Source organism: Terrapene carolina, unplaced genomic scaffold (genome assembly GCF_002925995.2).
Source record: "Terrapene carolina triunguis isolate 2854851 unplaced genomic scaffold, T_m_triunguis-2.0 Scaffold62, whole genome shotgun sequence".
Classification (NCBI taxonomy): domain Eukaryota; kingdom Metazoa; phylum Chordata; order Testudines; family Emydidae; genus Terrapene; species Terrapene triunguis.
In genome coordinates, this window is record NW_020664413.1 from 24,909,950 (window position 1) to 24,926,151 (window position 16,202).

The window sequence follows — 16,202 nt, forward strand, 5'->3', positions numbered from 1 at the left end:
AATTTCTCACCCTAACTGTTGTTTCAGGCAGATTGCAAAGATTCTTGAATGCCAGCTGCACTGGCCTGTAGCTTGAAATTTCAGGTATTATTACTCACAGGCTAGACACCTTTCCAGCCTGGGCTCAACTCTTCTCCCGCTAGTTCAGTTCTTGCTTCCAGGTGTTTTCCAGGTGTCTCTTTGGGCGGGGAGGCAGGGAGAACCATGATGATGTCACTCCCCTGCCTTATATAGCTTTTGTGTATGGCCGGAACCCTTTGTCTTCCAGTGGAAAAACACTGGCATTCCAAGGTTGGGTCCTATACCAGGTGACTCAGTCACATGTCTCTGCAGGGTCATAGCAGCCATTACTTGCAGGCTGTTTGGCATGTCCACAGGAAGACTAAGCTCTTGCACAGTCCATTGTCTCTGCTGATGGGCCATCAACCCTGCTTGGCTTTTTCATTGTTGTACCTGAAGGGCTGGTTGTGAGTGTTACCCAAAGTAGCACATTTGAAATACAGATACATGGTCAATATTCGTAACTTCAGATACAGAAATGATACAGGCATACAAATTGGATAATCACATTCAGTAAATCATAACTTTTCCAATGATATCTTACATGAGCCATCTTGCATAAAATATATCTTAGGCCATATTCATATAATAACCATATTTCTATGAAGAATATGGGGTGTAACGCCGCAGTGTGCATGTATATAAACCTTGCCAAAACAAAACACTACACTGCACACACAGTTCTCACCTTGTGGGAGGAGAGGATGAGAGAGATAATGAACGACACATGATAGATTGTGTAATCAAGTTGTTTAATGCACTGCTGGAAGGCACTCAGATACTATGGTGATGAGACTGTAAAAGAAACCTGAAGAGAGACATAGAGTTTAAGGCCAGAAAGGAGCACCAGACCATCTTGTCAGGCCACTAAACACTGCACAGCACTAAACCCAATGATCAAAATGAACAGCAGGTAGCTAAGAGTCACACACTAACCCCACAGTAGCTTATGGAAGCATTGTCTGGCACAACACCTTCAGGACTCCTAATGGAGAAGATTAGCTGCTGTGCTATCTGTGAACGTGGGTGCACTGAGTTTGTCCCCTAGAGCTCATGTGAAAGAGGAGCTGTGCCATGGTCCCATTCACACCCTTTCCCCTCTAAAGAGGCTAATATATAACTATGGACACTAGCCTTGAGCATTGAAATCAGTAGTGCAGGATCAGGCCCTCTAAAGCACAAACACTGCAACTCTGCTTGCCTCATTCATCCTCCACTTCCTCCCTGCAATCCTGTGTGCAATGACTAGGTACAGTCTAGCCCTGAGTTAGTCACTTTATCATTTTAAGTCACTCTATTCAGGCTAGGAATATGTTTACAGTGCATTTTAATTTAGTATTATATTACATCTTACTGTGAGGTGCTAATTGTCTTACTTAAGAAATATGTTCAGAGTTATGTAACACTTTACAGTTTAATACAAATTCAAATGTGCTAAAGGGTTCCCTTGTAATTTGGATATCAGCCACTTTTTGCTGGTTTTCTAGCTCATTAATAACCAAGGGCCTGATTCTGATCAGATGCCAGTTGTACACCAGTGTAATTCCATAGGCTTCAATGGAGTTATACCTGACTTACACCAGCGTAAGAGGAATGAGAATCAGACCCACAATATGTGCCACTTTTATTTATTTTGGCATGACACCACAGTATCTGAACTGAAATCAGTATTTTGAGCCAAAAAGAAGTATGTTTCAAGTTTCTTTCTTTTTTTTCATTATACCATTTTATGTCCATTAATTTCATCCTACGACTCCAACTTTAACAAAACAGATGGAAATAATGAAATGTAAATGGAATATGCTTAAGCATGGAATGCTTTCTGAAGTGATATTCCAAACCTTCAGTAGAGAACAGGAATTCATGAAATGCTTATATTCCTGCTGCTTGCAAATCCCTTGCAAATGGAAACTCCTCATTCTAGGCTCTCTCCAGGAGGAGATCCTTACAGCACATATCAACGGCCACATTGTGCCATTGACTTTTATGAAGAAATCTTTTTTTTTTTTTTTTAATTTTTTTAAAGTGGGGAGAGTTCTCCTTAGAAATCAATGGTTCATCCAAATCTCACGTCAAAACTTCAGTAAGGGCTTAAGAATTTCATATGTAGTCAATCAAGCTAAGAATAGATTCATGCTTCAGAGCCAAAACTGAACACCTGTGGGGCTCTGGAATAATCTCCCTATCCTCAGTACAGTGGTGCTCAATTGAGCATGTGCGTTATGCTGTGAGTGGGAAAGGGAGCGCAGTTTTGGTGAGGAAAGTCCCTCCTACTGGGTGGGATTTTTCTGGGGGCCTGCTGCTGACTTTGCTTTGGTAGTAACATTTATTTAAAACAATGGTAAAGCTGACCAGAGTAGTAGATGGACACTTTATATGTCATTGAAACAATAAAATTATTGGAGAAGTTGATTTGCCTTCATCTAAAGCATATATCTTAAGTATTAAATCTAAGTATTAACATAAGTAAATTAGCCACAGCCAGAGGTCAGGGTAGTGGACTATCAGAGATGAACCATCTCATCAAGAAAGATGTGGAGAAATTGGAGAGGGTCCAGAGAAGAGCAACAAGAATGATTAAAGGTCTTGAGAACATGACCTATGAAGGAAGGCTGAAAGAATTGGGTTTGTTTAGTTTGGAAAAGAGAAGACTGAGAGGGGACATGATAGCAGTTTTCAGGTATCTAAAAGGGTGTCATAAGGAGGAGGGAGAAAACTTGTTCACCTTACCTTCTATGGATAGAACAAGAAGCAATGGGCTTAAACTGCAGCAAGGGAGGTTTAGGTTGGACATTAGGAAAAAGTTCCTAACTGTCAGGGTGGTTAAACACTGGAATAAACTGCCTGGGGAGGTTGTGGAATCTCCATCTCTGGAGATATTTAAGAGTAGGTTAGATAAATGTTTATCTGGGATGGTCTAGACAGTATTTGGTCCTGCCATGAGGGCAGGGGACTGGACTCGATGACCTCTCGAGGTCCCTTCCAGTCCTAGAATCTATGAATCTAGCATGGCAATCCTTACGTTAATTATATAAGACACAATTTGCTATAAAAAGATCATATTAAATTGATGTATTCCATATGTAGTAGTGTACATAGAACAAAGTCCTACTGCGAAGTCACATGAGAGCACCTTACTGTGAAGATTCCATGCAAGTACACATTTCAGTGAATAGAAAGTTCTTAGGTTGGGCCAATCTAAGCAGTTGGATGTGAAATGACAGATCTTGTGCAGGATTTTTAGTTTCTTTCATGTAATTTAATTCTTTTGTTTAATATTTTGAATTAGCAATTACTGTCCTCTGTAGAGAAGGCTCAAGAACCTTCATGCCACACAAACTCAAACAACCCTAACGGTTAACTAAAAAGGTTTAATGTTAGAAATTATTTCTGCTTATGCAGTAGGCATTGTCTTAAAACAGCCTTAATAGTCAACCAAAATAGCACGTATGACAACAATCCTTATGTGTCCTTGGATTCAGCTGCTGTAGAAAGGCAACAGCTAGGGAAAAAAATAAAGAAATTATAACATTCAGAAGCAGAGATGTTGCTGATTCCCATACAAATGATTGAAGGTCCATACTGAATTGGAGATGTATTAAATTTGGAAGTACTTGAAAAATGGGCCCATTTGAGAGAATAATGTTGTGGGTGCACATAAGTGTGGTTGCAGTTATGTCTGGCTGCAACTGAGGTCATTTGGGGACTTCATAGTATCTGATCTGTGGACAGAATAAGGTAGTTAGACATCTAAATGAGCTAACCTGCACCCATGCAAAATTGTTCCCGCAATTATTTATAGTGGCAAATTCTGAGGTCAAAAACAGAGGCCAGTGTCTGAAATATTGGCCTTTAACATGTAGGCTGCTGCATTGTGTCTCCAAGTTTTGCTTAGGAACATATTGGTATTGCCATCCTGGAACAGGCCAGTAATCAATTTGGTGTCCTGTCTCCAACAGTATCAAATGCTAGATGCTCCAGAAGAGGAAGGAAATCCCTACAGTGCATGTAGTTGTGCAATAAAAGTGTTGCTCCTTGATATCTAATGTGTACTGGGTTTGTCCTTACCTATTAAATCCCTTAGGCAATGTGATTATCCAACCTCTAAGTACATTCCTCTGGTTTTTATAGCCTGTTCAATTTATAATCTGAACAAGTCAGCAAAAAGTCAGCTGATCAATCAAAGGACAAAACCCACATCCTGCCTCTGCAAGAAAGACATTCACTCCAAATGTACAAAGTGGCCAATGGTTTTGACAGCTGTACTCAAAATTAGAGGCGACTTATGAAAATTAGGGCTGCACCTTATGTTGTTAGAAAGTAAGAATAATATAGGAAAATTCAGCGTAATGTATTGTATTACGGTCTACAGTGAGATAGGAACATACTATCCACTCTCTTCATAAAGAACAATTTCAAGTAGTTGACTACCAGCTGGCTGGTGTACAGTATACGATTTAAGGGCCTGCTCCTGAACAGTTAATGTCAAAAGAAGTTCTGCCCTCAACGTAAGTGGGAGAAGGATCAAGCATGTAGCCTTTTTTGTTTTTTAAATCTATTGTTTTAAATAGCAGAATGTATTCAATAGTGGTTTCTCTGGCTAATTGAAGAGTATGGTATGATAGACGCTAGGACTCTAAAACATAAACTCTTGAGAAGAGTGTTTGTTATGTTTTGACACCATATAATATTTTTATTTGTTTGGATGAGCATATCTAATAAGCAACAGCTTCAACTTAGAAATGAATTTTAGATAGTGAGAAACGAAGGCAGTAAATAGACTTTACTGATATGCACAGCTTCTATGAAGAACTGCAGCACAACTAACAATAAGTATTTCTTCAAGATCCAGTTGCCTACAAATTCACTTAAACAGGACTTGTAAGAGCACCATGGGGTGACTTCCAAGTGGGAGTGGGTAGTTAAGTATTCAAATAGATAAAATTATAGGAATCCTTAAGGTACAGTAATCAATATCCTTGTTTCTCTCCTACAACTAGAATAAAACCACAGAGATTAAATATTTTCAGCTTGATTTTTATCTCAGAGCAAGGTAAATCAGCTCCATAGATGTTAATGGAGCTAAAATGGTGTAAAACCAATGTAATATAGCTCAGAAGCAGGCTCTTCATTTTTGAGGTTGTCCCAAAAGCTCCTATGTTACTGTAAATTAAGGCATAGATTGTGCCCTAGCCATGTGGGGGGAACAAGTGTGTGTGGGGGGTCTGTATCCATAGCCCCAAGAAGAATTCTGCCAGAGCCAGCTAGGATTTATTTTATGAACGTTTACTGCAGCACACAATGCAGGCTCTGGTTTAAGGCTGCAATCTGGCTGTGATTGCCCAGAGTGCTAGCACACAATCGATGGCTGATCTGTGAAGTGTTCAACCATACCATTTACTAACAATGTATTCTGCTGTTGGAACATTACAGGAAGAATTTCCCAGATACAATTGCCATCTGTGCATCACAGATGATTAGTGAGAAGGATAAGAAAGCCTCCTTCATTGACATCAGGGGCCAACCTTTTTATTGTGGTGCCAGATGATTTACATGTTCAATTCCCTTTATGAATAAGGACCAAGGAGCATAGAACTCCCCACTTTCAATTTGAGTTCAGCATCCAGAAGAGAGATTAAGCAATTGTTCACCTTTTTTGTTCTTTGGCAGCACAATATTATTACTGAATGTTACTGCGGTCAGAAGAAAAGGCTTTTACAAACCCCAATATAATTACATTTTACAAGGAAAAATGAGCTGCTGTTTCAGACATTTGGGCATGCACTTGTAAGTGGGTGCAAATCCATTAGAGTCACTGGAGTATAGCCTGCTCACACCAGATATGAATCTGGCCCTTTAAACATAAAAATCCACTGGAAACTAGTACTCTTTGAGCAAACATTCTGTCAGTTGCCTCTCAGTGAGAAGCCGTTTAAAAGGCAAGATGATAAATTCTGCAGGTGGATAATCCACCTCGCTTATTTCAGAGGGATGTAGAATTTTAGGACAAAATTCTGCTCTCAGTCACGCCTATGAAAACTCGGAATTAGAATTTTGCCTAGGTTTATAAAAGCAGAAACTTCTGGAAAAACAGAAATCTTCAGGGTTTGCTCTAGTTTCAGTGTGTGAAATCAGTATGTCTACAATTGGAACAGTTCCTTGCTCCTTTATAAGAATAATGATGATGATGATAATAATTCATTCCTCTACAGTATATTTTCCCAAGGAGCTCAGAACACTTTCTAAACATTTTAATGAATTAATTCTTCCCACAGCATCATTGTATGAGAGGGTAATGATAACAATTTCAAAAGGGGCCATTAATTTTGGATGCCTTCGTTTTGGAGTACCCATCTTGAGACACCTAGTAGCTGATTTTCCTAGGTGCTGAGCACCCACCCACAGATTACATACCCAGGAAAATGGTGAGTTGAAAATAAACCACAAATTCCTGACTCCAGTCCCCAGCTCTTACCACTAGACTTTGTTTTCCCTATGAGATTTATATTTCTCTTCTGCCCACTTTTGTAATGGAAACAATTGTGTGATAATCTGATCCAGAAGGTGGATGCCCAATTCCTGCCAATTGACCAGATGCAACAACTTCAGTATGTACTTATTAGGTTTTTTTTTTTTCCTTATGTCTTTTACTATAGTTTTCCTCTGGATAATAAATACACTCCTAATGTCCGTGAAAGAAGTTTTCCTGTCTTTCTAACTGATCATCTCTGATGGTAACTGTATCAGGGAAAATCTTTCTGATTTTTTTTTTTTTTGGTGGGAGGAGGAGGAGCAAAGTGTATAGTTCCTTTTGGGAAAAAGAGTTTTAAAGGAATGATGAATGGAAAAAAGTAGTATTAGGCAGAGTTTTAAAAAGAAGAGGAGAAAAAGGACTTCATGGAAACATTGAAAATGAAGGGGGAAAAAAACCTATTAGGTCATCTGGACTGTTTCACTGGAGCAGTGCAGGATTTTTCCTTACAATCCTCCAGCATTTTGTCTACTCTAGTTTTAAAACTCTCAAGTGATGAGGATTTGCCTGAGCTTTGACATAGCTCATTCACCTTTCTGGTTAATGTTGAAACATCCATGACAAAGATGGCTTAATGTCTCTCTGGAAAGGATTTCTGCATTTAGTCAAAAGAAGCAGAATGAAGAATAAAGACAAGGAATCTCTGTGGGGAGGAAAGTGACAAAATAAGTCTTCAATATTTTATGTCTTAAACATACAAAGTTTTCCAGTGATTTAAAGGAGAGCTACACATGTACGGCTGCAGGATCTTCAACACGTTGTAATTTCTATACCAGAACTTTTGTGTAATGTAACTAAGCCTTTGAATATTTTAAAACATTTTGACTTGATGCATCTTGCACATATTTATTGCTTGTGGTCCATAAGCAGCTGTTACAACAGGTGAAGCAAGAGATTCTCCATCCTCTCACCAAGCCTGAATAAGCTTTGCTAAGCTAGTCTCCCAGTGACAATTTTTCTTGGTTCATGCTTGCTTGGCTGGGTGTTTGCAATTAGCAAGCTAGACAAGAGGAAATCAACAAGAAAGATCACAATTTGGATATAAAACATATAAGTTGACCATATTTGTTAGAGTGATTATAATATCTAAATATGCCCAGAGGCTTTACCTGAAAACAACCGAGCAAATCTCACAGCTAACAAATGTAAACTGAAAATGTTAACATTTTCAAGTGCCTGTATTTCATTTTTTTAATTAGAATGCTTGATGAAGAACAATTCTCAGATTGACTGACTTTTAATATCATGAAAAGAGAGAAAATCTGATAAATAGGAAAATTCTCTGATTTTACCCATTAATAGTTGTTTTGAACCACCAAAATACTGGCATTAAAACTAAAACTGAATCCTAATATTGGGAGAAAAAAACCTTAAGAACCACCACATCTATAAATCTTAGTGCACTTAGGAGTAATCATAATGTTTTAGCTCATTCCTAAAACGTTAAGACTGTGAACAAGTTATTTCCAAACCAGCTTGTCTGAATAAACGTAACAGAAGCTTGTGTGGGGTAGGTTATATGCAATGGAGGTCATTTGATTGAAGGCAAATCATTTGTCTTTGATCCTGCCCTTGCTAGAAGATTTCTAGCTCATTAACACAATATTAATGAGGCTGGATTTTAAAGCAGGTGTTGTTAAGTGCAATCAGAGAAGCTTTATTATGCTGCAAATTGTCTTGAGTTGACAAAGAAAGTCAAATTGGTTCATGCTCAGTTAACCTTTGTCTATATGCATGACTTGGTTGATTAAACAGCGATTGATAATGACCTTCAATCTGGTGAAGCGTCTGAAGGGGCTGTAATGTAGAATTCATTGTAGTGGATGTAAAGCTCCGTAGCACAGTCACCTTTTAAATTTAGGAATCTATAATGTAATTTTAAAATTAACCAATATCATGCTACAGTGAGCCAACTAATTTATTAGTGTTAAACGGATATTTAAAGTTTCACGTAATCTGAGGCAGATACATTAAAGTAGCTGCATGTTTGCCAGCACTGATCATTCATTATCAGTACCACATGGTACTTGCTTACAGGAAAATTATAGTTAGTAATTCTCTTTTAGACTTCTGTAAGTACTTACCCAAAATCTATGAGAGCATTTCCATTGGCTTCAGTGAAATTTGTAACAGGGCTATAGGGGTTATGAAATGCTATATAACCCCTCCCCCAGGATGTGGCTCAAGCCTCCTCCCTGGTGCTTGCTACTTGGAGTGGCTTCTCTCCACTTCTCCCATAGGTTGGGGTCTGGGTTCTCTTTTTAATGCCTTGTGTCTCCACCCAAGGTGACTCCTCACTGTGCCCAAGACAGAAAGAGTGCTGTCCCTGGGGAAATGAATGCTATCAACAGGCAAGGAGTATAAAACCCAGTACACAAGAAACAATAAATGTATATCAACACAAACCTCAGCAAAAATGCACCCCCAAACAACAATATAATAAAGGGTGACTTTACTGGGAACAGGAAAATTGGAGCTAGGGAAGGAAACCAGTTTCCCACCTCTGAAAATTTATAGCTCTTCCCAACCACTGGCTCCCTTCCTGGCAGCTTCCTAGGCAGATGGTACACCCAGATTGAGTCCTGAGAAAAGTGCTACAGTGCTGTGAACATTTGCTGACTCACAGACTCCTTACTGTGTCATCACTCCTGGGTGGGGCAGGATCCTCTCCTACCTCTTAGCAGACTTGTTGATTCCCTAGTCTGAGGCCCTGTGGGGGTCTTGCCTGGCTCTCTGTAGCAGGTGCCAGGTCAGATCTCTGCCACTCTGGACATTGTTTTCCTCAGGGAAGGAACTGCCTCACCCATGCACTAGATCCCACAGCAGTTCAAAGCCTCCATTTGCAGGCAGTGGGAGTTAATCAGAGACTCCCTAAGCTGTACTGCTTCTCTCTCAGCCCCCAACCCAAGCTCAAAACAGAAACTAAACTCAGTCTTCTTGTCTCTGCATCAGGCTGTCCCTTGAGTAGCATTGGCATCATTGGCCCAGCAAACTGCTTTTCCATATCATCCCCTTCAGAAGTCTCCCTATTGGCCTTAGCTGGAGTTTCTAGTCCATTCTGTACTCATCCCTTACTCCAAGCTAGAGAAATGGTGTCAGATGACTTTGGTAGCCATTATTGTTGAAATCCCTTGGGTAGGACCCCCCAGAGGCTTAGTCCAGAGTTCCAGTAAATGGCAAACTGTAAGTGGGGGTTATAGTTACATTTTATTAACCTTGAAGACTAGAACCCTCCATATAACCTCAGAACACAGATAACAGGGATTAGGTGAATATAAAATTCTCCACACCACCTGCCAATGTAACTGAATTCGGATATGGAGGGAGAATGCACAGAAGTTATTGGGTAGTTCAGACTTCTGACCTTGCCATGTGGCCCCTTTGCTGAGAGTACCACAACAGAGGCTAATTCTGATGATTACTTTTATGACTACTAAAGCTAAGACCAGCCATTTCATTTTATTCAACAAACAGCCAAGAGATGGGCTCTATTACCGGCCATGCTCGGTCCTTTATTTTGCATCACTTGAACTGTAACAAGTAATGTATCATTGTCACTACTACCAGTTCTGGTACTAATATGCTGTAGAATAATGCTTTATGTTACCATGCTTATTATTAGGAACTGGTTTTGATCTAGTAACTGAATGATAAAAAGATGTAGATCTTATTACCATTCACCAGAGCTATCTAGTTCTCATTTAGAGTTTAGTCATTCCCCCCCCCCCCCCCCAAAGGACTTGGAAGGTTCAACAGGGAGTTATTTTAGTTTTTTGACATGCCGCATCCCTATAGAAAAATGTTAACATTGTGACTATGAAGGCTAAAAATAATCTGAAATAGTAGGAGGGGTGAAAAACACCGCATTAATATATTCCAGCAATCAAGATGTCAGTGCATTTATTTGAATTTACCAGATTGTAATTTTCCCCCCACCCCTACTTACAATAGACATTGGTGACTCACTATTTTAGAGCTGAGTCATCTAATAACATCAATGCATAGAGACACCCAAGGAAAAGCTGCAAATATATTGTGTAGGTGAGTCTGGGGTTGAAATCTAAGCAGAACAGGATTTTCTGGAATCCATCCAATATACACAGGGAGGAAAAACCCCACATTAAATCTGGTATAGTTAAAAGACAAATGGGAGCATAAAGATACATTTCTCTAGAAACAGTTCAAAGCTAAGAATGACTCTCCCTTGTTTATAGTCCTCGGCATATCCATTAAAAATACCTGTTGGTAAGGAGAAATATAGAAGTGGTGCGGTTATCACACATGGATGTTAGTTAATGAAATGCAATTGAAAGCAGAAGGAAGGATTTCATACGTGTTTAGTTCTCAGGTAGGATAAGTTTGTCCTGAAAGTTGTAATGCATCATAGATATACAGGAGAGTAAATTGATCTAGCTTGCACAATAAATACATACCAAATTAAAGGATCAGAAACCATAAGCAGTGATTGACAACAAAGGGTAATACAAAATAAAACTAACAATTCAGATGGGCAATTCAGAAACAGAGCCAAATAATTTGCCAATGGTTCTGCAGAAGGAAAGGGCATATTAGCCCTTCAGTCCTCTGTAACCCAGTTCACCATCCAGTCTGACTGGCCTTGCAGATAGTTTCTCACACAGCTTTAGACTGACTATTTTGCCACCCCATGAAATTTTTCAATCACCACAAGAATCTGGAAAAAGTTTCAGTTCCAGTTAATCAAAACATTCCATTTTGATTTTGACCATTTATTTTTTAAGCTTAAATTTCTAAACTAAACATCATTGTGATGAGTTCCCCAGGGTACAACCAGGAACTGGGGTACTGCTGAGCCCTCTGTCTTACCAACCTGGGCTCTCTCTCACACTGTGATGCTGTGACAAGCTGCAGACCCCTCCAGGTCCTGTTCTCACACAGCCACCCACAGGCAGCTGAGTTACACGAATGCTTTGTCCAGCCACTTATAAACCAACAATAGAGAGGCTCCAGCCAATTCCTCCCAGCTCCCCAGTCTAGGACTCCAGGCTTCTGACTGGGGCAAGATGATACAGCTCTGACCAGGGTAAGTTTATTACCCAGTCCGCCCCCCTCAATGTGGAGTGGACATGCACCAGCCCCTATCCCTTAGCAGATTTCCCTTTAAACTTCAAACAACACACTGTTTTAGATAAAAAATATAAAACAGATTTACTAACTACCAAAAGAAAGATTTTAAGTGATTATAAGCAATGAGCATACAGAGCAAAGTTGATTACCTAAGAAATAAAAGGAAAAACGCAATCTGAGTTCTATAGACTAGACAGGATTTGAATCAAGCAGTGTCTAACCCTGATAGACAATACAAGCAGATCACAGATCTCCCATACACAGGCTGCAAATCCCCTTCAGCCTGGGACCAACTCCCCCGTTCAGTCTTTGTTCTCTAGATATGTGTCCGGGTGATGAGCTGTGGGGGATGTGAGGAGAAAGCAATGATGTCACTTCCCCCTTTTATAGATTCCTCCAGTTTACTGAAAAGATCTTTCGCTGTGACATGTGTCAAACAATGTCCATTTTTGATGTGCCCTTCTGAGAAGTTTTCATTGTACATAGATCCTATGATGATCCTTGGTAGAGTGGATTCCCCTTAATGAGCCATCAACACCATCTGGCTTCTTCATTGTTGTACCTGAGAGGCTGCTTGTGAGTGTTCCCAACCTCAGAACACATTTAGCAACACATATATATCAAACGTCATAACTTCGCATATAATTCAACAGGATATTAATGCTCAACAGATCAAGACTTAAAATGATACCTCACAAGGCATACTTTGTACAAAATACATTGCCATGTAGATGTGGGGGTGCTAGGGTGTTGCTCTTGGGTACAGAGTGTCACAGTCATTTCAAACAGGCAAATTGGATTTTTTTTTTTGTTCAGAAGATGTTGAAATGAAATGTTTCAACAATTTCTTTTTTTTTTCAAGTTGAAAAATTAGTCTAAACTAGGGTGACCAGACGTCCCAATAAAATTGGGACCGTCCCGATATTTCGGGGTGTGTCCCGCGTCCTGACCGATTCGCTTTTATTTTTTTGCTCCGCCGGCAGGGACTGACTTGGCTTTTTTTTTTGCTCCCCCCTCCCCCATGTGTCCCAATTTTTTCTTTCCCTCATCTGGTCACCCTAGTCTAAACTGACCCTTTCAACATAAAGATTCAGTTTTAACTAATTGACATTTCCCCTGAACCCCTGACCTGTCACTTCAGTCTTTACCAAAAATCTTGAAAGGGGAAACTTGATTTGATGTCTCTGCATTTGTCTCAGAGCAATATTCTAATATCCTATAAGCAAATTAGAAACTTATTACTCTTGCTCCTCAGCAGATAGGATAAATAAAAGAAATAAGGAATGTTGTATCAAATCAAACAAATGTAATTTATTTTATATGTAAAACGTGAATTTATTTGTAACATTTCATCATATAAGTCAAACCTGAACATATTCCTTATTGAGTGTATGGAGAAGGAAGTGCAAAGTGAGGAGAGCATGGTGACTACATAGAAATACATACCTTTATGTTACTGTTCACACCTTTCTATGGCTGAAATATGTAAACATAAAATTACCATCTAATGACTTTTGATGTCTAAATCAGAAGTTCCTATAGGTATGGCCAATAGAGTCCTATAGAGCCGAATTCCCCTGTTCCTAGCTGTTAAATTGCATTAAAAAGACAGCTAAAATATATTAAATCCTTGCCCAATATTACTTTTCCAGCTAATCAATTGCTACAGTTGTCACCACAACGTCATGAGTTTGTGAATCAGAGGGGAGATAATCCATGTAATTGTGAATGTGAAAGGGGTAAGGCGTAAGAGAATTCATGTTTTCAACATGGTCTCTGCTATGAAAAAGTTTGGAAATCTCATGACTAGATTAAAGGAGCTAGTGGTCTCAGTCCAGTTCCTCGTGGGCAGGTGTCCACATCACAAGACCCACACCACACTTGACACCCTGTTTGGCTGTCTCTACAGAGAAGCTTAAAGATTCAATTGCATGGAAAACAAACAGTCTTCTCATTTCTGTAGCAGCCTGCTTCCAGCCCATTGGAAGAGCAGTGTGGAAACTGTATGCTGCCTTTGCTCTTCGTGTTTATATAAGAATATAAGAATGGCCCTACTGGGTCAGACCGAAGGTCCATCTAGCCCAGTATCCGGTCTTTCTACAGTGGCCAGTGCCAGGTGCCCCAGGGGGAATGAACAGAACAGGTAATCATCAAGTGATCCATCCCCTGTCACTCATTCCCAGCTTCTGGCAAACAGATATTTGTGAATAAGCACAGGATATCAGTATCCAGAGCTGTCAGACTGGCTTGAAATTCTCTGGGAAAAAAAATTAATGAAATGTAAACCAGAGTTTAAAGGAAGGCACTGCTGAGGCCTGCCTTAGTCACAACGACTGGCCAGAGGGGGCTTGCATGACACCATTGTGAACACAGCTGTCTTTTGGACTCCATGAAGGAGAATCTCAATTTTCATATAACATAAAAAGTAAGATGCTCATCCTTTTTCTTGCAAACATAGCCTTGAAAGCATAAAACTATGTAGACTAAATGCTAGATAAGCAGCTTGGTTCCACTTCTGCAATGAGATGCTAGAAAGAACCTACAGATAGGCACACAATTTTATGATTCATTTAAATTGGGGTATATCCCAAAAAGTTAGGTGGCTCCTTCCTTCCTCAAAACAACCTCATGTTGACCCTGTGCGCAGTAGTGAGATAACGTTAGACAATGGACAGGAATATTTGGGGTGGCAAAAAAGTGCTTCACAGACTTGATGAGTAAAGCTAAGGCCTGTTCTGCGTGAGAAAGTTCTCAGCCCTCCCTCAGAGCGGGACTGAACTGGCTGCTATTTGTTTGCCTATACAGCTGCTTCATGACTATTGCTGATATCATCATGGCAGCTTCTGCGCAAGATGAACTCCCCTCCTGCATCCCTGAACAACAATTCTAGAAGCACGGGATGGATGGATCACATACTGCCTGGGAATTGTCAATGCATGATAATCTGAAGTGCTCACAACCTAAATTCAACATGACATAAGTGAGGCTCATTAAACAGACAAAAAGGAGGAAGGGAGTGGAAGGATGAGAATAATAATAGTAATTAATAAATAAATCACATGGTTACTTAGTAAGGCATATACACAGAGGATGGTACACTTGGTCTTGCCTACCTGAGTAAGTGCTACTCAATGTGAGCACAGATTGCTCAATGGGGCCCTAACAGTCAGAACCAGGTAATTAGTATAGGCATAGTTGATGGATCCAGGAAGAAACACCACAACCTGAAAACAAAACATCTGAGAAAGCCAGTTACAGACTGCACTTGTGCTTTAGAGGAAGCAAGGCTAGTATCATTTAGGTCATGACTAAATTTTGCTTTGCAATATGTACTTTGGTAAACCCTGTCACCAGAGGTCATTATGCACTTACATAAATAAATAGGAATACAGTACATAGCAATTGTCACTGGAATTAAAGCTGCTGGTGGAACCACAAACTGGGAGGGGAGGGAATTAAATTTGGCTATTAGTTATACTTGTGTAGCCCCATTAACTGACAATAGAACTTGGCCCAAAGCCTCTATGCATCTCAGACAAATGCTCAATCACACAAAGCTAAGGGAATAGCTTTGCTAGTTCCAGGCAGCAGCAGATTTTCAAAATATTACCCACAATTCCTTACAAGTTCAGTGATGTGTTGTTCTCACAGATGGTCTGTTAATTACAGATTTGAGAAGTTTTTACGCTTGTTTTGTCTAGAAGACAATCTGTTGGGACAGCACCGTAATTGGAAAAGTCTTATAAAGCAGTGAATATAACCTACAGCAAAATAGCACTCTTTGTGCAAAGGCTGCTACTATATGTAAATATTCAAATATCCCCTGCTTCTACCTGAAGGCAGCAGGAGAACAGGTGACAAGAAAACAGGAATTGGTGCATCAATGGAAAGGCACTTCAAGTCTAAAACTTCACTACCAAGGAACATTGAAAGCTTTTATTTATTTTTTACTACAGTGAAAAGAGGAGATTAGCTCCTATTTGTGAATTATTAAAATCTCCTCTCCGGTTCATTGGCTCTCAAATCTTCCTCAGGTATTTTAATTCTGTAAACATATTTAATCCTTTCCACCTTCTCAGGGTAAATAGAGCTTTGCTGACAAAAAGCTGGGCTGGCTAGACATATTTCCATGGAGAAAACAGAATGGAAATATTTGATAATATCATAGTTAGAGGATTTCTTAAAGAGACACTGTCAACTACTTGTTTCCCCTACCTCGTGTAGTTCATTTTTGTAGGTAAAAAATGAATGGGGAAGGAGGCTTTACCTAACTCAGTGTGAATGGAAATGTTCCCATATAACTTCTGGGAAAACAGTTCTATAATGGATTTTTAAAAAATCCAATGATATTAATTTAAGTATTTGTACAAACTAGGCAAATACAATTTAGATGGTGCTACTATAAGGTGGGTGCATAACTGGCTGGATAACCGTACTCAGAGAGTTGTTATTAATGGTTCCCAATCCTGCTGGAAAGGCATAACGAGTGGGGTTCCGCAGGGGT